Here is a 27,895-nt window from a genome sequence, read left to right as displayed (position 1 = left end):
ATGGAAGGGTCAAGCTCAAAAGGGAAGTGAAAGGTTGTTGAAGTATCCAGTAACATGACAAAAAAATCAAAGGGTGAAGTCAGTGAGGCTTGAAGAAAATTAAATCAAGATATGATAGATCAGATGGGCTCTCCAAAAGCTAGGTCACGCAGAGCTAAGGTAAATTTGCCTATTCGCGACTAGTTGTATGATAGATATAGAGAAACTGGAAATGTACTCACAAAAGTGCATGGGCACGAGCTGTTTCTTTTTTATTACCTCGGTAGGGATGAGCTTATGCTAACTTCAAACCCATGAAGAACAAATTTAGGTAAACTCATGGTACCTAATGTCTTTGTAAATATTGATTTATTGAAGCTCCGGGTAAGACATTATGATGCAAATAAATGATGCATTTTGTTACCCAATGAGACTGCTTTAGTTCACTTTGCAGTAGCCACAATTTAGGAAGTTTTTGCAGTAGATCTGGAGGTAGATGTGCCCTTATCATTTATGGATTTGGAAGAGGAATACATAAAAATAGATATTACTATGTGAACTTGAATTTCATCCTTAGACTATTACCTGTAATAAGTTAGTTTCACAAAATACAAATGGAAATGCTACAGGAAATCCAAATTCAACCAATGAAACTACATGAAATACATATTAAAATAAAACATTATTGTACCTTCATGGCTTATGTCTCTTTGTGTCCTAACTCCACTGTTCCTAGTTGTAGATAGTGTGCTCTCAGACAATGCATTGTTGGCTTCCAAGATGGCATATGAAGAATAGACTAATAACTTATAGTTAACTGATACTATGATATGCAAAATGCTACTTGATTATGCTAAAATGATAATACTATATGATTATATTGCTAAAATGATATTTGCTATTTTCTAATTGCTTCAAAAACTCACGGATGCATATGATTGATTGAAAACTATTTTGAAGACTAACTTGAAGATTAACTCTCTCAACTGAAGCTCTTGATTTTATAGACTTTGAGAGGATAAGATGATGTGGCTCAGATCAATGGTCATGATCAGATCTACAGATTTGAATAGCTATGAGAAAAGGTGAAGGTTGAGAGAAAGGGGGAAGGAGAAGACAAGTGTCACTCATCTCACCTTGACTGGGTTGCTGACTGAGGGAATCAGGGATAGTTGGAGGAAATTTAGGCATGGTAGGACAAGTGGACTCAAGTCTTTCCTAAGATGTAGGGGGTGTTGGAGAGAATATAGGAAATGGTTATGAAATATGTGTACATACACAATTTTCATTGAATCTAGAAGTTGAAGATAAATCATGAATTAATATTAAGAAATATTAATTTCCTTAGCCACATGATGGGTGAGTTGGCAAAGGGAAGATGGAGGGTGAGTTGGAAAAGGGATTAAATAATTTTGAGAATTATTTAATATTTGAGACTATAGGATAGGAGAATAACCATTAAATATTGGATATTTAATTGATTGGAGGAGATAATTAAATATTAGATATTTAATTAACTTGGTTAGAAGGAATAATTAAATATTAGATATTTAATTAATTAGAGGAATAAGATAGATAAATTAATTAATAAAATATTAATTAATAGAAAGACACAAAATGAATTAAATAAATTAATCTTTTCAAATTAACTATTTAATAGATGAATAATCATTAAATAAATATAAAATATTTATTTAATTGCTCATAGCCAATTTTTAGGTGTATACATTTTGCCCCTCTTTGAAGCGAGGTGTGATGACGCGTTGATTCAAAGAATAATTTCATTTGATGATGATATTGGTTTGATAGGATGCCCCAGACCTTAGTTGATAAATTGTGGTACGATGATGCCCCCTTGGGAGATCAATTGAGATGATAATTGATTGGTGAAGTGGTTGGATGATTACGAGATTGATGTCCTAATTAGAAAAGGTTTGATTATGCAACATTGATTGATGAAAGTGCGAGTTCTTTGATCACAATGGTTTAGTTTTCTATTGATAAGATGAGATCAATAAGATCTATATATAGTCTGGTTTCAGGAATGACACCTCCTGTATAAGACAAAGATGATCAAGAGCGTCTGAATTCAAGAAAGATATATCCTGTATAAGATGTGATCAGAATGTCTAGTTTCAGGAAGGATACATCCTGTATAAGACATGATATGATAGATCAGATGCTATCGATTGATAGAATGGATTAAGATTGATTGGATAAAGAACTGACAATTTGTTGATATCAGGTTGCAAGATCAGTAGATATGTTGATGGTGATTTGGTTGAGGGGGTGATATAAGATTGGTGCTAGGTTGACAATATCATGAGAGAGATGAGTCATCAGTTTGATTATGTATACACTTATGATGATGTTTCGATGATTCTTGTGATGGATTTAGCCTTGGATAAGATGAGCTTGTAGGATCCCATTCAAGAATGAAATTCAAGCTAAATGCAAATGCGAATGCAAATGAAATGAAATGATTTATATACAACTAAATGAGATGGATAATGATTAAAATGATTCTAAAAAAAAATGAATGCACCTATAATGATTAAATGCAAATTGTTTGTGTTGTCCAAGTATAATCAATCTTTATTTATGATCATTGATCTATTAATGAAATGATATGCTTATAATGCAACTTGACAAATGAATGCTTATAATGCAGATGAATAATGAGCTAATGAAACAATCTAACTAAAAATTGTACTGCCGTTCTTCATATGCGATCTTGTAACAGTGCTTTGATTTCATCATTGAGCTTTAAAATGTTTTAAGATAATACAAGCAACTTGACAAAATGATTCAAGATGACCTGAGTATTTCTTATATGGATTTTGATATAGCAAGTTAATACAAGCAAATTGATATAATGGATCAAGTTGACCTGAGTATTGCTTGCAGAAAAGACAAGCATTATCCTCTTTCATGCATGACTTGGAACGTCCTCCTTGATCTTTTGTCAATCATATCCTGAGACAAGTTCATACCATAGTAAGAGATAAACCATAGACAACAATCACAGAAAATAATCATGCCCCATCATAGCTCCTCTAGTCATGGACATCCTTGAGTCGCATAGAGTACATGATTAGAAATAAAATCAAGATATAAACACTGAATCTTGTATGTCATTCACATGTTCTAATGATCATTAACTGATATAATCATCTTAATGAATGATTTTTGATAATCCTTTATAGCTTGCTGATTGATTCTTCGGTTTCTGAGTTTCATGATTCAGTTGTTTGATGAAATGCCTTGATTTTCATTGCTTTGTTGCTCGTTATTTGTTTCAAAATCCTAGGTGTTTTTGTTTTTTCTAAGTTTTTCGAATGTTTTGGATTTTTTAAAGATTCAAAAGATCACCTTAGCAAAAAGGAATTAGGATTTTGCCCCTAGCAGAAATAAAAATTATTATGGATATATGAAATGATCAAGATCCAAACCATGATAGAATAGAAATGCAGATTGATAGATGCTGATAAAATCTAAGACAGTGACTATGACAAGTATGTCAAAGATATAATTGTTGGTAAGATGTATATTTTTGCTGATGGTTCAGAGCAATGGATGTGAAGGATGGAATGGATAAGCTAAGATAGATGGAATCGATAGATGTGATAGGATGGAGTGGATAGGTGTGCAAAGTGATCTCATAGATGGAGGAACCTACTTCTTAGATAGCGTGTGTTTACCAGGTTTTAACCACTTGTTTTTATTGCACATTTTGATTTATTTTTTTGATTTTTTCGTCTTTCCTGATTTTTGAGAGATGAAACATGTCCTGCCATCAATTGATAAAGATAAGACTACCCAGAATAGAATCCAACAGTCATACTGATCTATGTCATTGTTTTGATTTGTTTGATGATTGATAAGAATGTCTGGTTTCAAAGAGTGAGTACCCCGTGTAAGACCGATTTGTCTAGTTTCGAGTGTACCTATCCTTGTATAAGACACGTTGATGTTGATATATTTCGAGTGATGAATTGATTAACAAGACATGTGATCAGTTTGATTGCAGTATTTGATAAGTGCAAAAGCTAAAAATCACTTTGATGATTAGATTTAATGTGTTTGATGCACATGTATGATGAAATAAGGACTTGATTGATTGATTTGATTGATCGATTGATTGATGTTGTTGGATAGATTGATTTGATTACTTGATTGCATGATTGGCTTGATTGATATATCGATAGATTGCTTGATTAGCTTGATTGCTCGATAGATTGCTTGATAAATTGCTTGATTAGCTTGATTGATTAGCTTGATTGATTGCTTAATTGATTGCTTGATTGATTGATTTCTTGATTTGATTGATTGATTTCTTGATTTGATTGATTGATTGATGTTGATTTGATAGATTTGATTGCTTTGATTATCTTGAGTAGCTCTGATTAGCTTGATTTGATAGATTTGATGATTTGAGTAGCTTAATTTAGCTTCAGTAGCTCTAAGAAACCGATTTAGTTTCTAATGTAAGAGCTAAGCAGAGTTTTGAGTAAACTCGGTGATTGATAAAAAACCATGATTGATAGTTTTAAAATGTTTTGATAGCTTAAGTTGCTTCAATTTGATTTGATAGATTTGATTATTGATGATTGATTCAGTTTGATTGGATAGATTTGATTGGCTCTAAGAAACCAATTTAGTTTCTAATGCAAGAGCTTAGCAGAGTTTTTATTCAACTCAATGATTGATAGAAAACCATGATTGATAGGTTTTAAAAAAATGATTTGATAGCTTAAGTTGCTTCAATTTGATTTGATAGATTTGATAATCGATTATTGATTCAGTTTGATTAAAGACTTTGATATTTTTTCATATTGTTGATTTGATGGATGGGCCATGCGCTTATGCTTTGATTTTCCATTTTGTTCTTTTTTTTTTAGTTTTTGGACATTTTTTATTTTTTGAGCTTTTTGGATTAGAAGAAATATGTATTTGGTTTCCCCAATGTATAGCAAGACAAGGAATGGATGAATTGTTGAGCTGAAGGTGATTGGGTGAAAGATGGAGGTAGCTTATGAGGAGACACATAAAGAGATTTTTTTGAAATCATGTTTTTGTCCTTAGTTTTGATCAAGATCAAGGATGGAAAAAGCGATATGGATAGGAGAAACAAGATCATAGATAGTGATAGATGAGGGAAGAAATGAATAGTTAGGATAGATGGTATAGATTAGCATGAAGCAAGATCATAGATAGTACTGGATGAACTTAGATAGAGTAATGGATATTGGAGGAAGGATAATGGGAGATGTGGTATGAAGAATAGAGTGGATGAAACTTTTACCCCAAGTATAGAAGTATCCATTTGTAAAGAGGTTCTATGTAAGATTGTCACAGTATTTAGCACCACCTAAATAAATGTTCTTGAACTTTTCAAAGATAGAGACCCAACCCACACTTAGAACCTCTGATAAATTCAACCAAACATATCTAGCAACTAGGAAGCAAACTCAAAAGGGAAGAAGAATCCCAAATTGGATCATGGTACTTAGTCTTTGATTACCCATGTGTGTGCAATTGGGTTCATTCTAGCTCATATGATCATTGTAATCTTTAGAATCCAGTGTGGCTAGCTACATGAGTTATCCAGACTTCAAAAGCATCCTGGATAGAGCCTCGCCGCTAGAAAGAATCCATAGATCCAACAAGGTTATCACTGTAATATTGCAAATATTGCTCCATTGTCAGCCAGGCATCTATAGCCTCGATGGAGTTACTCGCATTTTCCCATAGCAAAGCTTTTGATATTTGATTTTTTTCTTTTCTTTTCTAGATATTTCTTTTCCTGATCATGCTTTGGATTTTTTGATATTGTCTTTTTCTTTTCTTATTTTGATTGCATTGGCTTGTAAGTAATGAAACTTACATGGGTCTGATAATTACAGTGGCGCTGAAGGAAGATTTTAGATTTTTCACTAGCCATGTCTTCAACTAAGAGATCACAATGATTTAGAGCAATTGATTAAGTGTATGAGATGTAGTAATCAAAAGATGTCGGTACCAAGATACGATAAGTGGTTTTTTCTGGATTGAGTGTGTATCCCAACCAAAAGATAATGTTGAAGAGGAATAAACTTGGATTCTGAATTGTATCATGAATAGATATCTAGGAAAAGGACCGAACATGAGATTCGAGCATGGGAAAGCATGTGACAAAATGACACAAATGCTTATTTCACAGATGATGAATTTATGCAAAGGATTGAATGAAAGGGGTGGAAGGATAGAAAATATGTGTTGGATAATAGATAGAATGTTTGAAGATTTGTGTGAGGATAGATGGAAATTTATTCAAGATGAGTGTTGGTACACAAATTGAGGAGTGATGAAGATATGGAAGAAATTAAATTTTGGGACATAAGAACCCAAAATAGATAAAGAAAATGATTGAAGAATAGTTTTGAAAAGATGTTTAGATAGATTTTTGAAATAAGTTCAAAGGTGCGTGCCTTTGTTGATCTTTTTTATGGATCATTTGAGGTGATGGAATGGTGGATGGAGGGAAGTAAGGACCCAAGATGGATGGAAGGGATAGAGAGTTTGAGTTTGGAATGAAAGGACCTAAAATGGATTTAGAGTATGAAGAGTTTGAATTTGGAATGAAAGGACCTAAAATGGATTTGGAGGATAAAGAGATTGAATTTGGAATGAAAGGACCTAAAATGGATTTAGAGGATGAAGAGTTTGACTTTGGAATGAAAGGACCTAAAATGGATTTGGATGATGAAGAGTTTGAATTTGGAATGAAAGTATCTAAAATGGATTTGGAGGATGAAGAGTTTGACTTTGGAATGAAAGGACCTAAAATGGATTTGGATGATGAAGAGTTTGACTTTGGAATGAAAGGACCTAAAATGGATTTGGAGGATGAAGAGTTTGACTTTGGAACAAAAGGACCTAAAATAGATTTGGAGGATGAAGATATTTCTTGGTCTTGATCCTGACTTGGAGTGGGACCATTTGAGTTTGTGCTTTGCTCTTGATTTTGAATTAGATTAATGAAGGGGATGGAAGGGATGTCATGCTCTTGCTCAGGAGGTGGATGTTGAATGAGACTCTTCTCTTGAGATAAAAGGGGATCACTGTGGACGGAGTACAAGAATTTTAGGGGATCATCATAAGATTCTTGATAGGTAGGATCTTGATCAAAAATGGGATTAGATTGGAGAGCCATGATATATTGATCTTGATTTAGGCTAGAACTCATTTCCTTTGAATAAGCTTCTTGTTTTTCAAGTGACAAGGGATGATCACATGAGTGATCAAAGTTTCTGTTTAGATAGGTTGATGTTGTTGACTTGATGGATACTTCATTTTAGATACTCAAGATCACTAAGTCGAATAGAGGGTTTGTTCAATAGGCCCCTAAGACAAAGTATGTCAAATGATATGGATAAAGTCCCTTGATATGGAAACTTGACTTGACTAACTTGAATACCTATCTAGGTATTGTTGTCATTGAGATAGTTGGATGATATACTCTTGATCACTTGGTTTGATCTGGTGTTTCAAATGTTGGAAAACCTTTGTATTACCCTTTTGATCAATTTTTTTTCAGTAATTTGTTGGATTTTTGCTCACTTGTAGATGATAATTTTCTTCAATTTTTGACCATTTGGAACATGTTACAGACATAGAAGACACAATGTTTAATAAACAAATTGCACAAGCAAGTACAAATCTTATGGCAGGCTGAGACAATAGTTGTTGAATCTCACATGGGGTTTCCCCCGAGGCTATGCTATTCAAAGCAGATATTTAGATGCTTGACCCCACTGGCTCCACCTTCAGCAGTCACTTCTTTGGGGCAGCCAAGCACTAGTTTCCATGAAAACTCCCCATGGCAAACTTTATATCTCTACTAGGAACCATATGTGTGTGAGCCACTTCAGAGGTCCGACCTCCTGTGCCGACAACTAGAAGGATTTTGGCAACTAGTAAAAGTGGTTTTTAGTAAAGGCTTCCAGTCATGTGGCCATACATGCGGCACTTTCATCTCTGTAAATACAGAAGGTTCCCAACCTATAGAGGTTACGCTCCATAGGGTTTATGGGGAAACATAGTGTCAGTATGAACTTATCAGCACATGTTGTTTGGGACTTTTGTCACAAACATGATTTATTTATAGTGGATTGGAAGGACTCAGTATTAGCCCATTTCCATTTTAGGTCATTCCCCTCTCACTGGCCCCCTCAAGGCAGCTCGGGAAGGCAGGCCCTCTAAAGGATTAATTGCTTGAAAGTAAAGAAAGTGTAAAAAAGTGGGTTTGGCTTTTTGATCACCCAATTAAGGGGAGAGCATATACCTACCACTTTCGAGACACAAAATACAAGCATTCTTTTTAACCTTTTCAAAGTAATTTGTTGGCTAAGTCCTATTTGGAGATGTTGCCCCAACAAGCATGGTGTTTATTTTAGCCCCACATAGAAAATGATTTTCTAAACTAGGAATCGAAAATCCAAGTCAACAAAATGAAAATCGTTGCAAAAAAAATAGCTTGCTTTGTAAGAATGGACAAGTTGATTTTTCTTTTTAACTTGCAAACAAAAAAAAAAAAAAAAAGATTGATTGTGCTTTTTACCTTTGCAAGAAAATGAAAGATTGTTGTTCTTTTTAGAGTCCAAAATTTTGAGGTGTGAATCCCAACTTTGCAAGAAAGTAAATGTTTGATTTGTTGATCTTTTTACCTTGCAAATGTGATTATTTTCAGAGCTGCAAAACAAGTGAGGTGCTTTTTAGAACCCCAAATTGAAAAATGAAGTTCTTTTTACCCAAAAAGAAATATGAGTTCTTTTTAACCAACTTTGAAAAAGCTAGAAAAGAAATCACTAAATCCTAACTTAACTCCAAATCTGCAAGAAATTGTTAGAAATCTGCAACAAAAAAGAAGTTAGTGAAAATCCAAAACCTCAGGTGGGCTTCCACAAGCCTAATTTCAAATCGTGGTTACAAATTTTTCACTCCTGATCCTAAAATTTGACTAAGTTTGAAATTTGGAGGATCTTCCAAAAACTAGATTTTGCATTATAACTCCTAGAGGTCTGAAACCCCTCTCAAATATCCTAACAATATATATGGAATATAACTTAAAGTATAAGAAACAAAAAAGAGAAGAGGAAATGTCACTTATACTTAAATGTTATATTCCATATATATTACCCTTGCACAAGCCTAATTTCAAGATTTGATTAAAAAATTTGCACTCTGTTTCAAATGCGCTATCTTAGAGAACATATGTGCTAAAACAATTGTCAGATGTGCTAAACCATTTGTCAAATGCGATAACATGCACTACAAAAGTGCTAACCTATGTTCAGAAGCCCTAACCTATGGGACAAAAGCGCTAACCTGCAAGAAAAATGCGTGGATTCTTAGACAAAAACGCTAACCTACATGACATATGCACTAACATGTGATGCAAATGCGCTAACTTGTGATGCAAATGCGCTAACCTATGATGCAAATGTGTAGATTTTCAAACAAAAGCGCTAACCTACATGACATATGCACTAACCTGTGATGCATATGCGCTAACCTATGATGCAAATGCGCTAAACTATCAAACAAAAGTGCTGTCAGAATTCACACATGCGTGAATCTGCATTACAAATGCATTAATTTTATTTTTGCGAGATTTTTAAAGGTATATGTGAGGTCCAGCCCCACGATGGGTGCCAAAATGTGTGAGCTTGAATTTCATCCTTAGACTATTACCTATAATAAGTTACTTTCACAAAATACAAATGGAAATGCTACAGGAAATCCAAATTCAACCAATGCAACTACATGAAATACATATTAAAATAAAACATTATTGTACCTTCATGGCTTATGTCTCTTTGTGTCCTAACTCCACTGTTCCTAGTTGTAGATAGTGTGCTCTCAGACAATGCATTGTTGGCTTCCAAGATGGCATATGAAGAATAGACTAATAACTTATAGTTAACTGATACTATGATATGCAAAATGCTACTTGATTACGCTAAAATGATAATACTATATGATTATATTGCTAAAATGATATTTGCTATTTTCTAATTGCTTCAAAAACTCACGGATGCATATGATTGATTGAAAACTATTTTGAAGACTAACTTGAAGATTAACTCTCTCAACTGAAGCTCTTGATTTTATAGACTTTGAGAGGATAAGATGATGTGGCTCAGATCAAGGGTCATGATCAGATCTCTGGATTTGAATGGCTGTGAGAAAAGGTGAAGGTTGAGAGAAAGGGGGAAGGAGAAGACAAGTGTCACTCATCTCACCTTGACTGGGTTGCTGACTAAGGGAATCTAGGGATAGTTGGAGGAAATTTAGGCAGGGTAGGACAAGTGGACTCAAGTCTTTCCTAAGATGTAGGGGGTGTTGGAGAGAATATAGGAAATGGTTATGAAATATGTGTACGTACACAATTTTCATTGAATTTAGAAGTTGAAGATAAATCATGAATTAATATTAAGAAATATTAATTTCCTTAGCCACATGATGGGTGAGTTGGCAAAGGGAAGATGAAGTGGAGATGGAGGGTGAGTTGGAAAAGGGATTAAATAATTTTGAGAATTATTTAATATTTGAGACTATAGGATAGGAGAATAACCATTAAATATTGGATATTTAATTGATTGGAGGAGATAATTAAATATTAGATATTGAATTAACTTGGTTAGAAGGAATAATTAAATATTAGATATTTAATTAATTAGAGGAATAAGATAGATGAATTAATTAATAAAATATTAATTAATAGAAAGACACGAAATGAATTAAATAAATTAATCTTTTCAAATTAACTATTTAATAGATGAATAATCATTAATTAAATATAAAATATTTTTTTAATTGCTCATAGCCAATTTTTAGGTGTATACAATTACATACCAGGGTTAGAACATCGCTATCCATAATGCAAAGAAGGGGAGGCTAACAGATGAAGATGGTCCTCCTTATGATATGACTATTTTCAAGAAATATCTACAATATACATATATGGCTTGTGGCCAGGTTGGAGGAGTTGAAGCTCCTGATGTGGAAAACATAGGACCGCTAGTTTTAGCAGCAGATATCCAGAGACGTGAGCCTAGAGCTTTTGATTTTTCTTCATACCTGGTGGATAGACTTCATGAAGGCTTCATGAACTTGAAAGATAATCCAGACAAATATTTCAAGAATTATTCATTGTTAATGCATATTATTTTATTTTATTGGAGATTTAGGGGATTATGGTCAGAAGGTTTGAATGTAAATATAGTAGGGAAGAATGGACAGGATCAACCAGTGTAGTTGTGGGTTTATCTCTGGGATTATAGATATGTAAATTCTCACTACCTCAAATTTGAGGAATTCTTTGTTAAGCCAATTTTCTTTCTTTTTGGTGAGCCTCTGCAGGGATCATTTTCTAAGGATGTCAAGAAGTTTCTTAGTCCTCACAAGCACAAAAACCCAGAGGTTAATCACAATTGGGGTGATTGGTACTCATGCCAAAACTTCACTTTTGTTCAGTGTTATGGATTTGAAGGTTATCCCTATGTGTTGCTGAAACCTGCACCAAACATGATTTCTTTTTTGGAAATTATAAGGAAATTAAGTGTCTCTAATGCCAAGCATTTTGGAGGTGCACACAAGCAATCCTTCCTCCCTGGTACACTTCATTTCTAGGATTTTAAATTGTATCTACCAAAGTATATGAGGTTATTGATAGGAAGCTGGTGGATGAGTACAAGTTGTTCCAACACACGTCTAGAACACATTATGATCTTGAGGGTTACAACAACACAAGCAGGAAGAGACAAGAGTTGGGAGATTACTTTCATCAAGAGGATGAATTTGAAGACATGTGCAAAAATAAGGAGTGGAGGAGCTTGTAGAGGTTATGGAGACCTTGGAGAAGAAACTGGAGGAGAAGAGACAGAGGCTAGAAAACATGGAGGAAGACCCAGCTCAAAGTGATTCAGGGGAGAATGAAATAGTTTCCAAGCTCTGTGCACATGAGAAGGAGAAGGAATCAAAAGCATATGATAAGCTCCTCATTGTGTTAAATTCATAAATAAATGAGAGGATGATAGAGAACACTTCATTTATTTTAGATGATCAATTCATCAAGTCTAAAGAGTTCAAATCCTTCTTATACAACTTCAAAGTGAAGAAGTTGAGGGAAGAAATGCCTAATATCACACCATAAAATGAGGAGGAAATGTTGTATAAGCTTAAAGGTGATATTGATGTAGAAATAGAGACAATGACCCCTCAGAGAGGAAGACAATTGCTAATTGATGCAGGAATTATTCTTTTCCTAGGATGGGATTTGAGTGCATCATTCATTTTTGACAACTTATTACATGCAAACAATAAAGACTTCAAGTTGAATGTCCAAGGGGTTAATGATATATTCATTAGATTGAGGTACGATCCTGATGAACAAGCAATGTTGTTATGGGCATTGTATCCCCCAAATAAAAGGCCAAAAATCATAGATGTGGATAAAGCCTTTGGTCACATGATGACCTTGAAAGTTGGAGAGGTAGATCCTATGGTCACTGCTGACATAGGTATTAATATCTCAAAATTCAATAAGGCTCAGATGAAACATGAGGAAACTCTTAAGAGAAGTGGGCATCCGATCCCTCAAATTATTGATTCAAGAGGCCAATGGAAGAATAAATTTGGAAAACTAGCTTATGAGCACACTAAGTTGAAGAGGGAGATGAAGAGCATCAGGGTTGATACTACTTGTGTATTGATGAGTAAAAGATATGATAACATGGAGAAGGCATTGAATGAATTTTGGGATTTATATCAGAGGAACATGGACAATATGGTGTCTAATACCAGAATTCAAGATAGACTCAAACTGTTGTTACAAGATGCATCAACTAGGGAGAAGGTAAAGAAGAAAGTTCAGGGTTTGTTTGTCACACATGATGAATTCACGAAGGAATTGAAATCTGAATTTGATGAGTGCTAATAAATTGTTTAGCATGGGGTTCCTAGTTTGGTAGATGATGTAGGTGTAATGAAGGATAAGACCATATGACTTTCTAAGTGTAAGTATTTGCTTAGTGTAGCCCAAGCCATTGCCAAAATGGATATTCTTGACATGAATGACATAGCCGATTAGTTGGAGAACTCTTTCATGATAGAGAACATAGGCAAGGATGCAATATTCAATGCTACAACCTACAAAGACGTAGGCTATTTGCGGCACATTCAAAAGTGTGGATAGTGGCTAGATCAAAAATCTTAAGTCATTGTTTAGTTTTGTGTTTTTAGTGCAATTGATGTTTTAGTTAGGTTGTTTAGTTATTGTTCAGTTAGTTGTTTATGATAATGAAAGGGTGTGTCCTTTCATTCATATCTCTTAGCATATGTATTTATAGTGAGTCATTTTGTATGTAAAGGAACCTAGGATTCTAAAAAAACATACTGCCTGGAAGGACTGCAAGTTATATGTATTAAGGAAGTCTATAGAATGAAGAAGTATCTTTTTATGCAAACAAATTGTAATGGAGTATTTTCAAGTGCATCTTATGTATGCAATCATCTCTTAAGTATTAATATATGAAGGTTCATTGTTTCTTTTTCTAAGTATTGTGCATACTTTTGTGTTGATGAGTTATCTTTGTCCTCTTGATAAATTTGTCATATAATTTGCTATGATGTGCCATCACATGTTGTTACATTAAGTATGAGATTGGGTTTGTCATTGTTGTGTAACACATACTAAAACCTTCATAGTTGATGATTAATATTGTCTCAGGAGTTGATAAGATTTTTATCCGCAAAGTGTCATAAATACCCTTGGATAGAGGCACTAATCTATGATTTATCTTTTAAGGTCTTGGTTGGCCATGCATTCAAGGTCCTTGATAGAGAAACATTCTTCCTAAATTGTATACGAAATGATCTTTACATATTTCTTATTGTAGTGTCCTAAAATTACGACACTTGCAATTTCGACTGCATTTGGGTCTTCACGACGGCGGCGCAACGTTGAACTTGAATGGAGACCTCGAAACCTACTTGCGACATCAAAAACTGTAGATTTCTGCACCTTGGCCTGATCCTTCCTTGCACCCTGCTGTCCCGGGAGGTGGGACCATGGCGCCCAATGCCCTGGTCCCTGGCCTTATTATGGGCCCGGTCTCTTGTTGGGCATCAGGTCTTTAAGTTTGCAATTCGAAAAACAATGCTTCTAGGTCGGCCTAAGGTCAGAAAAATCAGTCTCTCAACCCTAATTGACAAGTATATAAACTACTTTTCCTCTCCTAGAAAGGGAGGAAGAAAAGAAGCAAGAGCAAGACGTGGAAGAAACATTCAAACATTCAAACATTCAAGCATTCAAGCATTCCTTCAAGCAATTGAGCATTCTAAGTCTCCATTCAAGGCTAAGTGTTGCATTTAAGACAAGGATTCAACCATTGAAGAGGAGATCACATACAACATACAACATACTACATACATTACACCTTCGCATGTAAGAATACAAACATTCTTACAACAAGGTATCAGTACTTGTTTACATTACAAACATTTACATTTACAACATTCTCATTTCTTGGTTAATTCCAAAACCGGGGTTTGACCTAAAGGAAAACCCCTCATCCCTAACCCCCCAATCGTCCTCTCTTTTCTGTATGTAGGTTGCAGGTACGCGGCTATAATTGAAGATCTGGAATCCTTGTGCAGAGACGAACAGATCCCCCTTCGTTTCGCGGATTTTTCGGAGGACCATGTGCACGCCGGGCGCCATCGTCCCGTCAAATTTTGCTCAAATTTGAAGAACAACACCGTCTCGACATTTTACTACTAATTCCAGGTCCGCAGCTCCATCCCATATCCCTATCTCTGTTTATAAGCGAATCTTTCCTACTTTACATGCATTCCTAGTTCAATTTTTCTATTTACATTCTTTACAAAAGAGGGTATCCTTGATGTCTTAACCCTTGAAACTCATATAGAATCCAATCTTGCATTGTGTGGGATTGGATCTTGTGGGTTTCAACCCCTCTTTTGAATGTAAAGTCTCTCCTAAGTGAAAACCATCAACCCTAGTGACTCTCCCTTTCTCTCTCCTTGGGGTTGGGGAGGGGAGAACGACTAGGGTTCGATTTTTCCGCTTTACATTTTGGTGAACCCGACGTGAACATCCTCATTCTGATTATTCATGGTTAGATCTGAAAATTTTGCTTTCCTAATTACATTTCCATGTTTGATCTTTTGCAAATTTTAGAGGCTAATTGCATAAAAACCCTAAAATTTTCTTTTAAGTAATTAAACTTGTGAAATGTTTAATTGTTAATGCTTGTTTCAGATCTGCCCTTCTATTGCAAATTGTCAATTCATAGTTGTGCTTTAATTCTGAAAATTAAGTGGTTAAATGTCAAAACCCTAATTTTTAAAACTTTCTTGATTCAACCTTTGACTAATAATTTCACTGATCAAAACACTTCTAAATCGGCTGTAACTTTGGATTCCGCAATAAAATCACAATATCTTTCATCCCTAAAAATTTGGAAAAAAGTTGTGAGGACCGTGTGCACCCCGAGCGCCATTGTCCCCGACATTTTTTTCGAAATTTCGGGAGCTAGATCTTACTGTATTTTTCTGCTAAAATCCAGAATTTTGGCTGATTTTATCAATTTTAACACCTTCAAAATTAAAGTCAAAGTTGGTCTAGCGATTGCTTGGATTGAGGCTTCTAATCATTCAAAAATTGTTGAAATTGAAATTCATATCAAAATTATGTTTCTTACAGTCCTAAATCTGAAAAGTGTGTTAGCATTCATTCGAAATTTCAGTGCTTTATTTAAATTTTTGCAGTTTGTGACTTTTGAAATTAAATGTTTAATTGCACCAACTTTGATTTCTGCTTTCAAATTTGAATTTTGCATGAAATTGAGTCAACTTTTAAATTTCAAAGCCTGCATTGCTTTCAGTATTCCCTCTAAAATCATAAAATTCGAAATTTCAGTTTCCCTCTCTTTTTTCAAAATTCAAATTTTGCATTTTTCAACAATCTTGGTAGGGTTCAATTTTGAGATTGCAACTTCAATTTGGCCTATCTATGGATCATAAAATCACTCAATTTTTTCAGATTAGCTTTAAAATCATCATAACTTTCATCCCTGAAAATTTCGAAAAAAGTTGCGAGGACCGTGTGCACTCCGTTCGCCACGGTCCCCAACATTTTTTCCGAAATTTCGGGAGATTGTCCTGATTGTATTTAACAGCTTAAATCCAGGAGATTGGCTGATTTTATTGAAATTTGCTACCTCTAAAATTCAAAATCTTCTCTCTCTCTTTAGTGCATGAGTTTTACAACAATAAGCCCTACTTACACTATTCCCGTTAGACAAAGCCTTAGAATTAAGTCTTTCCAAGGTTTAATTACTGAGGAGATGGAACCTAATTTGAATGGCCTTTTTAATGAGGACATGGGTAATGCCTCTAATCCTCTTAATGATGAAGAAGTTCTCCATGAGGTTTCTGTAGAACAACTTTCAAAATTGGATAACCAATTTGATGATTTTCGACAATGGATGTCTCAAGAATACCCCGATAGTCAAGCTCTTTCATTAATTGAGGGTCTAAAACGTATGGCTCAAAGTGATAAGAATGGAATTGATATTTTGCGTAGTATTGCACACATTGTGGATTCAAATGTGATGCCTATGAAGAGTTGTGCTGAAACTTTAGGTTATACACAACCTCCTACTCAAGTTAATCATTCTATTCCTTTGACAACTTCTATTGCTGGTATACCTACCTTTACATCAAACATAATGACTACTTCAATACAAGACATTCCACCTATGATCACCAATCATGGGGGCAATCCTTCTTCTTCAATAAACCCTCTTCCTTCATTCAATCCAACTTCTTCATTCATTCCTTCAATGAGTGTTCCTATTTCATCTCCACAAATAAACACGACGCAAGGGGACAATTCATTTAACCATTCCATTCCTCCTTGTAGTGTTCCTCCTTTCCAATCATCTCCTATGACTAACCATCATAGTGTCCCACCACCTTACTCTCAATCAATACCTTCTTTCAATAACATAATACCTCCATCACAATCTAACACGTCTAATATGAACTCTTCCAGTAAAGCGACCATTAACAATCTTGCACAAACTGTCTCTTCTTTACAGCAACAAATTGCCTCTATGAATCAATCTAAGTTTAGTGTGCCGACATTTGATGTTGTGAGCCCACTTTCTCTTGACATTGTTCGAGCTATCCCCCCTAAACATGTTGAAATCCCGCAATTGGAGCTTTATAATGGTAAGGGTGATCCTCTAACACATGTTAAGACCTTTCAAACAATATGTACTGATTTTGCTTATGACCAAAGGTTGCTTGCAAAACTGTTTACTAGAACATTAAGAGATAAAGCCCTACAATGGTATTGCTCATTTCCTTCCTATTCTATTACTTCTTTTGAACAACTTGCAAATGCTTTTATTCAACAATTTCAAAACAATATAAGTCCTAAAGTTACTTTGATTGATTTAATGCATTGTAAACAAGGTGTTAAAGAAAAAGTGACTGATTTCATTGGTAGATATAAGCATTTGTATGCTCAAATTTCCTTTCCAGTACCTGACAATGATATTCAAAGAATCTTTATCTCTAATTTACAAAAAGATATTAGAGAAAAACTTCTATTTTCTGAGTTTACTTCTTTCCAACAGTTGTGCGCAACTCTTCACAATTATCAACTGACTGTGAGTCAAATGGAACAAGCAAATCCTATGGCTCCGAGTGATAAGGGTGATAGTAGTCAACAACCATTTGGGAAGTTTAAACCGAACAGAGAGGTCATTAAGTTCAATGAAAACATCATCTACAACAATGTGAATGCGGCATCAGGTGTGCCTCCTATTTCTAAGTTTTTCAAGAAAGAAAGAAAGTTTACTCCTTTGAATGAATCATTGCATAGTATTATGAATAAGTTATTGGAACAAAATGTGCTTACTCTTCCTCCTATAAGGCAAATAGATCCTGGAAAGGTTAATTCACCCTACTTTGATAACAAATCTTTTTGTCAATTTCATCGTCATCCTGGGCATGATACTGAAAAATGTTTTGCTTTAAAGGGTAAAATTCAAGATTTGATTGATAATAATACTATCTCTGTTTCTAGTGTGAATGATAAAGGCAACACATCTGTAGCTCCTCCTAACCAAAATCTTCAGATTTTTATTGATCCATTGCCTTCTCATACCTCTAATGCGATTGATACTACTGATTCCTCTGTCTCACCTGATGATCTTGTGTCTATGACTCCAAATGTGATTAACTTTGTAGAGCAGCAGAAAATCCCTAAAGAACCTTCCATCACCTTTGATTCCAGTGAAACTATCAGGGCACCTGATGGTCCTTTATATATAGCTGCAAAAGTCAAGAATACACCTTGCCGTGGAGTGCTTATTGATCCTTCTTGTATAGTTAATATCATTACTGAAGAATTTCTTTTTACTTTGCAATTGAATCAAGTGATCTATGACAAAACAAATGTGGTTGTGAAATTATTTGATACATTTTCTTCTCCTACAATTGGTTCTATTACATTACATATTGAGGTTCATAACAAATCCCTTGATGTGGACTTTGCTATTATTCCATTGTCCGAACAATTTCGTGTGAAGCTAGGCTATCCTTGGAAATCTTCCATGAAAGCTATTGCTTCTCCTATTCACAAGTGTTTGAAATTTCCCCATAATGGTGAAGTTGTTACTGTCAATCATAGTCTCTTTAAACCAGTTGAAAGAACTTCTAGCATTCCTATTGATTATTTTTGGCCTAAACAATTCCAATCTCTTCCACCGTGAAGTGATCATCTTTTCAAATCTTATCAAAAGTGGAAAAAAGATATGATCCTATCTCTAAGTGAACCTAGAACACCCAAACTTGATATTCCTATCATTCTTGAGAAGGAAGTTCTTCCTTTGAAAGATAAAACTAATGTCTTTCCTCAAGAAGATTCCCAACCCATCCCTATGAATGTGACTATGCCTATATCTAATAAACTTCCTAAAAGTAGACCTATACCTCCTCGTCATGATGGTCTTGGTCTCCTTCCTAAACCAAATATTCCTCCTTTATATAGAGCAGTTCCTCCTCCTACCTCTTATAGAGAGAAGAGACCTTCTTCTTCTCCTATTGTTCAACCTAAGAGACCACAACCTAAACACCCAAGTGATAAGGATGAGAACATTCCTCCTCCTCAATCTTCTCAACTTCCTACTAAGACTAGATGAAATCGTTTTGCACATGAACACCAATGAAAGCATTGTCTTAGAGCTCATGCAGCTGCTTTTCAAACTTTGCAATCCTCAAAAACACCTTCAGCTAGTATTATTCCATTTTCTCCTTAGCCGAAAATTGAGCCAAAATCTCCTAAACATAAGATGCATGATGGTCTTGATCCTGTGCAAGTTAAAGATCCTATTTTTATAAATCTTGATGATGATATAGATGAAAATGTTATTCATGATGAAAATGTTACTTCTTTTCATTCTGATAGTGAGTATGAATATGTTGATGTTGATAACCATTTATCTAATGAATTTTCTAAAGCACTTATCCTAGCTCCTAGACAAGAACAACGTGGCTTGGAACATGAACATAGCCCTTGTTTGGATCTTGTGATAGCTCCATCTACTGTGTTGGATGTTCCTCCTCTAGTGTGTTTCCTGCCTTCCCGAAATATTGATCAGCAAGATCGGGGGGTGGATGACATGCTAGACTAGTTTCATTAGCATAGCACACTCTCTCCTCCTCTCTTGATATCTTTTGTTACTTCTTCTATGTGTTATTCTCATTCTTCTATTTGTTGTCCTTAGTGTTGTCTACTTGAGGATGATGCAAAGCACTGAGATCTCTTTTGGTCTCTCTCATGTTGACTCAAAAGACACATGTGTTCCCTTCTTCTAGGTGACCTTCCTTGATTGGGGAATGAAGAACAATTATGAATACATACATATGATATACATGAATTATCATATGACATACTAACCCCAAGGAAGGCGAAGTCACCTTCTGCTTTGTGTTTTGTGTCTATTATCCTTGGGCTTATCTCACACTTGGGGGCTAAATCCTTGTGATAACGTGCTCCTTTCCCTTCTCATTTCTTATATGTATCACTACCTTAAAGCAATCACCCCCGATTAGGCATGTGCGATCGCTTTAACGTAGGGGGGCATACACCCCGTTCATATCTCTTCAAGATACTTGAAAATTTCTTGGCGAACTTAGCTTTGCCTTGAAAATTTTTGGTATTTTTCTTGCATGACTCATAGTGAGGGAACCTTACTACTGATAGTCATGGGTCTCCCTCGTGATCTTCCCTTTTACTTTGTCAATCGAAGTCGTAAGATACTTAGTCCACTGGGGGCTTGGTGTATCTTGTCTCCGTGACGTGGTGAAAGTCTTTCAACATTGTTTCCTTGTACTTTACCAGAAGTATGGGCGTACGCTAATACTCCCGCTAAAGTGGGGGCTAAATGTAGCATCCTAAAATTGCGACACTTGCAATTTCGACTGCATTTGGGTCTTCACGATGGCGGCGCAATGTTGAACTTGAATGGAGACCTCGAAACCTGCTTGCGACATCAAAAGCTGCAGATTTCTGCACCTTGGCCTGATCCTTCCTTGCACCCTGCTGTCCCAGGAGGTGGGACCATGGCGCCTAGCGCCCTAGTCCTTCAGGACCATGGCTCCTAGCGCCCTGGTCCCTCAGGACCATGGCACCCAACGCCCTGGTCCCTGGCCTTATTATGGGCCCGGTCTCTTGTTGGGCATCGGGTCTTTAAGTTTGCAATTCAAAAAACAATGCTTCTAGGTCGGCCTAAGGTCGGAAAAATCAGTCTCTCAACCCTAATTGACAAGTATATAAACTACTTTTCCTCTCCTAGAAAGGGAGGAAGAAAAGAAGCAAGAGCAAGACACGGAAGCAACATTCAAACATTCAAACATTCAAGCATTCAAGCATTCCTTCAAGCAATTGAGCATTCTAAGTCTCCATTCAAGGCTAAGTGTTGCATTCAAGACAAGGATTCAACCATTGAAGAGGAGATCACATACAACATACAACATACTACATACATTACACCTTCGCATGTAAGAATACAAACATTCTTACAACAAGGTATCAGTACTTGTTTACATTACAAACATTTACATTTACAACATTCTCATTTCTTGGTTAATTCCAAAACCGGGGTTTGACCTAAAGGCAAACCCCTCATCCCTAACCCCCCAATCGTCCTCTCTTTTCTGTGTGTAGGTTGCAGGTATGTGGCTGTAATTGAAGATCTGGAATCCTTGTGCAGAGACGAACAGATCCCCCTTCATTTCGCAGATTTTTCGGAGGACCGTGTGCACGTTGGGCGCCATCGTCCCGTCAACTTTCGCTCAAATTTGCAGAATAGCACCGTCTCGACATTTTACTGCTAATTCCAGGTCTGCAGCTCCATCCCATATCCCTATCTCTGTTTATAAGTGAATCTTTCCTACTTTACATGCATTTCTAGTTCAATCTTTCTATCTACATTCTTTACAAAAGAGGGTATCCTTGATGTCTTAACCCTTGAAACTCATATAGAATCCAATCTTGCATTGTGTGGGATTGGATCTTGTGGGTTTCAACCCCTCTTTTGAATGTAAAGTCTCTCCTAAGTGAAAACCATCAACCCTAGTGACTCTCCCTTTCTCTCTCCTTGGGGTTGGGGAGGGGAGAACGACTAGGGTTCGATTTTTCCGCTTTACACTTATAAGTCCTAAAAGCATCCTTATTGTCATTATACTATCATAATCATTATCATTTATTTTCAAAGGCATTCACTTAAAGCACATAATAAAGCATAATTGCAGAACAACAATTTGCCAGTTTTTGTAATTTGCTAAAAAGATTAAATCCACTTTAAATAATCTCTTTTATGCTTGAGAGGAAGAGGTATACGCACCTAGGTTCAGTGGAGCCTTAAGTGCAGAGGGATTTGGTCTTCGACCATCCCTATTCATTGGCCAAGGCTAGTTTGATTATTTGAGGATTTGGCAAACCCTTAAGTTTTCCAATTTGTGGTTTTGGGAACCAAGAGGTAGAACATCACATAAAATTATATTAGAATACTTCCCAATTGAAATTTCAACCCATACTTGTTCATTTACTAACACATGTTGTCCTTTATTCAGCCATGTGACCTTGTATGGATGACTATGTGGCCTGAACCCAAGTTTACTTACTACTTCTTTGGAGATTTTATTGTTCGTTGATCCTAAGTCAATGATCACTTTACACGCCTTACTAAGTATCTTGCACTTTACTCTGAAAAGAGACCTCCTCTGTTTAGGCTCTTGCTTAGCCAATTCCCTGATTAGTACCCTTCTAACCATCAGATTCTCACCATTCTCTGAGTCAAGGCTTACTTCAGGAGATTTCACACTACTAGAATCCTCTTGCACATAGTTAATTCTTTTCTCTTTATGTGACGAGGTTTCCTTCTCCAAACACCTATAGGCAGGATGACCAAGATTACTACAGTGGTAACACTTCATGTTTGCAAAGTATGAACCTCCGCTAGAACTTCCAGATCTACCTCTATCATTGTTGTTATGACCTCTTCCTCTACCATAATTTCCTCTTCCACTAGATTCATTAGTCTACTCAGTCAATTTTGACTCTCCTTGTGATCTTGCTTCACTTCCTCTACCACTATAGCTTCCTCTATAACCTTTTGACTCTCGGCCTCTACCTTTGCCTCTACCGTTACCTTCATGTTTCTTCTTATTCTTTTCTTCTACTTTCAGGGCCACCTGATAACATTTGTGAACAGTATTTGGACTCAACAAACTTAATTCCTCTTGTATGTTTCATCTCAGACTGTTAAAATACCTTTCTACCCTAATGCTTTCATCTTCCATCACTTTTGACCTTAGACACAACTTCTGGAACTCTTCAGTGTAGGTACTTACATCTAACTCCTTTTTTTTTAGGTTTTGTCTTTTCCTATGCAACTGCACTTCAGAATCCTTAGGAAGATAAGTCTCTCTGATTTTGCTTACTATCCCTTTCCAAGTACAGATGGGGATCTTACCTTCTCTTTCTCTCTCATTTTGTATAAACTTCCACCAAGTAACGGTAGCACCTCTCATTCTTAACTTAGCCACTTTAACCTTTTGGGCCTCAGTCACACCTTCACACTCAAAATGGTTTTCCATACCCTCTATCCATTCCATTACCGACTTTGCTTCCATCTTGCCACTAAATAGTGGTACTCCTTCCAAAGACTTTCCACTCATTTCCTTCAAAGACTTCAAGAATGGTTCTTGATCAATAATAGGGTCTCAGGAAGGGACTTCATCCTCTATTGCCAACATTTTACCCTTCTCATCTATCTTCCCACTCACTTCTGTTGTCTTGACTTCCACCACACCTATTTTTTGCTCCAACTGCTCCAACCTTTCCTTGAGCAATTGGTTTTCATCTTCTTGGTCAGCAACCTACTTAGCCAATTTTGTATTGGTCACCATATTTACTCCTTCTGATACTAGATCAATCTTACACTCTTTACCCCAAATCTTTAACTAGCTCTGATACCAATCTGATAGGGAGGATCCTATTTGCTTGAGTCAACTTGACTCACTTCAAGGCTTTGTTCCTAGCCTATCTCGGGAATGCTTCTCTCTATTCCCCTAATCTACTCTAGGTCCTCACTACTGAGGTTTGATACTTTTCTCTTTGTGAATTCACTTTCATAAATCCACCAACTCACTAATCCACCCGATCTCACTAGACACCTTGCATGGTTTGCTCTACCATGGATTATACCTACAACTTCTCCTAAGTTGTTTTCCTCCTCATGCTTGGATCTTTCTTCCTACTGATCCCATCTTCCCCTTGGTCTAAGGCTAAATAGCCTAGATTCCAATCTACCCTGCAAGTGATTCCTCTTGGTCATTGAAACCTAGCCGGGCTATCATCAAGCTCGCCTAGGGCTAGTCTATTGAAATGGCTGATGCCATTCCCTAGTCTACTACACATAGAACACTACTATACATGGCTGGCTCTTCTTGACAACCCCCAATGGTTGTGTGGATCCCACGATGGAGAATTGAGACAAAGTCATGTTATAACTACTTGTCACCAACAGAAAACAAGAAACAGAATGACAACTTATTCACAGAGCCGAGCTTGGCATGACTTCAAAATTGGAACTTACAAAACATAGAAAAGTAACATCTACTCTATCACACTAACATTTAAAGATTTAAGCCATTATTTACAGTTTTTAAATGAAAATTGAACTCTAAGAAAGAAGCCAGAAAATGGTCTTCAAATTGTTATTCAAAAGATGTTCTTTGTTCCACCTATCCAACCTCCTTCTAACCTCTATACAAAATGCCCATTGGGTCTTTTATAGCCTCTATGACATGTCATGAAATATCCCTAATAGACAAGATCAAAGTCGACACAATCGGTTTCCTGCTATAACTGTCTTTCAACCTCCATCGGGTCATCGAGTTAGCATCAAGACATTCTTGTCAATGGTCGATGGTGTGTTCCCAACAAAAATCTTCCTTATCAGGTTGTCAGCATAGCCTAAAGTACCTCCTGTCGATAGCCGATGGTGCACTCCAAACCATATGCTTTCCCATTGGGTTATCGGGCGGCACAAAAACTAGTTATATTGATACCCGATGGCTCCACTTCAACTTGCTCTACTCGTTGAATTCTCGCTGAGTCCCATCGTGGTCACCAAGTCACGTGTGATAAACCTCATGTAGCTTGCCATAGTAGTATAGTGACCGACATTGATCAACCCAAGACTTGCTCACTCATTAGTTGCTCTGCTCACTGACTTCTCATTGGGTCCCACCATGGTTGCCAAGTCACAAGTGATAAACCTCATGCAGCTTGCCATAGCGGTATAGCGACCGATGTTGATTAACCCAAGACTTTCTCACCCATTAGCTGGTGGTTTCATCAAGTTATCGGGGTAGGTCTTACCGAAAAACAAAACTTTCACAAAAAAGATAAAAATGTACTCCAAGCTCCAAACAGACAACCTAATGAACTAGAACCAGTTCTTATGCCAAAATTTCCAAAATTGTAAAGGGTATTTCTCACCCTTAGGTGCTCTTGCACCAACCCTCATTAATGAAAATAAGCCCCCAAAAGGTAAGCCTCTAATGTTGCATAGTGAGGAGCAACATTATAGAAACATAAATGTTATTAAGAATGGTGATGACAAAGATACCACTCATTGTCATATTTTACTTGAATGATACCAAAATTGATGAATTATTTAATTTTAATTTGAAAATATTTAACATTCATTAGTGGAATGGCCAAAGAGTTGATAATAAACATAAAAAAGTAAGTTTGTCTTGGTCTTTCATACATTTTCTCCTTCATTTAGGCTAAAAAAGGGTAATCAAATTATCTTGAAGAAGACTAGACAAAATATTATCTTGTTGTAATGAAACATGAGAAGACATGAATACACTAAAAAATGGGGGAGGGGATGTCAACAAAGGAAGACACTAGAAACCTAAATATTCATTGAAAAGTTATGATTTCTCATGACATTCAAAACTTTGTTGCACACATCCTAAAACATGTCCATTGTATCCATGTGTATAGTTAGATCTAGGTGTTATAATGTCTAGAGAAGAAGGTTCATTATTAGTTAAAGCCTTTAAAGAGCCCCAATAGTCATCAAGAAATGTGTTGGAATAAGAGGTTTAAATAGAAAATCTTGGATAAATGACACAAAAAGCTCCTTTAAGTTGTCATATTTAGATTGAGGGACCTTATATCCCCAATTGTTTTCTAATGAAGCATCATTGATATGAGATTGTGTCATTGAAGGAATCTATTGGCACTATGGATATGTGTGGCATTGATGTTTTGTCATTGATGTCAACACTAGCTGTTACTGACAGACAAATTTACATTGGCTGATATGGATGGTTACCGACAGACAGGTTACCAGTATAAGATCTAGTGTTACCAATAGAAGAGATTATCTATTGGACACTTCTAGCATAAGTATATTGGATTTGATGTGTTATATGCTCTATAAGAATGTTTTGGTCAATTGGTATTGGCTTCATAATTGGATGTCATCATACACACTGGTAAACCCTTACTGACACTGGTTTAAGGCTTTACAGGTAGAGCTTTCATTGAGGAATCATGATAGGATGCACAATTGGTGTTGGTGCAACTTCTTTGAGGATTTAAGGATGCTAAAGATGTTCATTGATTGTGCTTCAATTTATTGAAGATATTGCTTTGGCATGGTGAACCTAGAATAGGTCCAATACCTATTTAGGTTATAGACAGGTATCATGCTAGTGTGTACTCTACACATTACCTGGATGATCCGAGATGTTTTATGGACTTGTTATTATTGTTTTGATCTTAAGCTAACATGGCATATCATTGTAATAAGGAATTATGTAATGATATTATTGTAATATCTTTAGGTGGCTGACCTAATTGGTTTAGGCCTTAGGGTTTGTATAAATAAGAGGTAGAAACTCTTTGTAAAGTATCATGGTTATTGAAAAGGGTCATGATCAAGGAATGTAACGTATGAATATTGTAATATCATTTAGGAAGAGGAGTTGATCGATCGTTGGTGATCAGATTGGTTTCAGAATAAGATTTAGTCCTTCCGTAGTGAGCTTAACCGAGACTATAATCAGGCATAGTAGATGTCATTTCCAGAAGTTCACTCTATTAGATTGTTGTCCATTTATCTTGATAAGGTTGTAGCCTCTTTGTAGTTAGTGAGACTCTTTTGTAATGAGTAGTACGCTCTAGGTAGTGTTCCTTCCTGCAAGTGCAGGCCCCTCATTGTAACACATGCTTTCTACAGAACTGTCATTTGACTGTGGGTAGGTTTCCCACCATGGTTTTTCCCTTTCTGGGTTTTCCACATACAAATCATGGTTTTATGTGGTATGATTTATTTGCATTGATTATCTGGTTAATTGTTAAGTTGTATTGCTTACTGGTATCTATTTCTATCAGAATCTGTTTGTGCTTTACTGGTACTTGATCTGTTTAAGGTTGTATTATGGATTTAAAGTTATAATCTGTTAAAAAATGATTCGCCCCCCTCTCAGTTGTTCACCGGTTATCCTAACAATTGGTATCAGAGATTTGGTTTTCTTTTAAAGAAGCTTAACCACTTGAGGTAGATCCTATGGCAGCTAACACTTCTAATCCACCGACAACTATTTTCAGAAGAGAAATCCCTAAGCTTGATGGAAAAAATTATGGGATATGGAAAATTTGAATGGAGACTCAACTTAGATGTCTTGGCAAGGATATTTGGGAGATCACTGAGAAAGGATACACACCTTATAATCTGGCATCCAATAATCCTGCTCCTGTAGACCTAGACAAGAATATTGAAAATGATTGCAGAGCTAGAAAAAGCATCTTGTGTGCACTTACTGATCAACGGATCATGGGATTGACTAACAAATAATCAGCTAAGGTTATATGGGACAAATTGAAAAATCTAAATGAAGGTGACCCTACTGTCAAAATTGCTAAACTTGATGGTTATTGGGTAAGGTATGAAAACTTGAAAATGAAAGAAAATGAAAGAATTGCTATGTTTATGGAAAGAGTAAATGAGATTGTTATGAGAATTCAATGTTGTGGAGGATTTGTCAGTGAAGATGAAATAGTTTCCAAAGTCTTGAGAGCCCATCCATCGGCTTACAAGATGAAGGCAACTTCAATTAATGAGTTAAGAACAATGGCAAACACTTCAGTCAACAAAGACATTTTGATTGGGAAATTATATGCTTTTGAGCTTGAATAATTTGGATCTTCTGGAGTTGTAAAGTCTGAACCTGCTTTTCATGC

The sequence above is a fragment of the Cryptomeria japonica genome, chromosome 10, assembly GCF_030272615.1.
Source record: "Cryptomeria japonica chromosome 10, Sugi_1.0, whole genome shotgun sequence".
Taxonomy (NCBI): domain Eukaryota; kingdom Viridiplantae; phylum Streptophyta; class Pinopsida; order Cupressales; family Cupressaceae; genus Cryptomeria; species Cryptomeria japonica.
The sequence above is the reverse complement of the archived record's forward strand: the minus strand, read 5'-3'. Positions refer to the sequence as shown.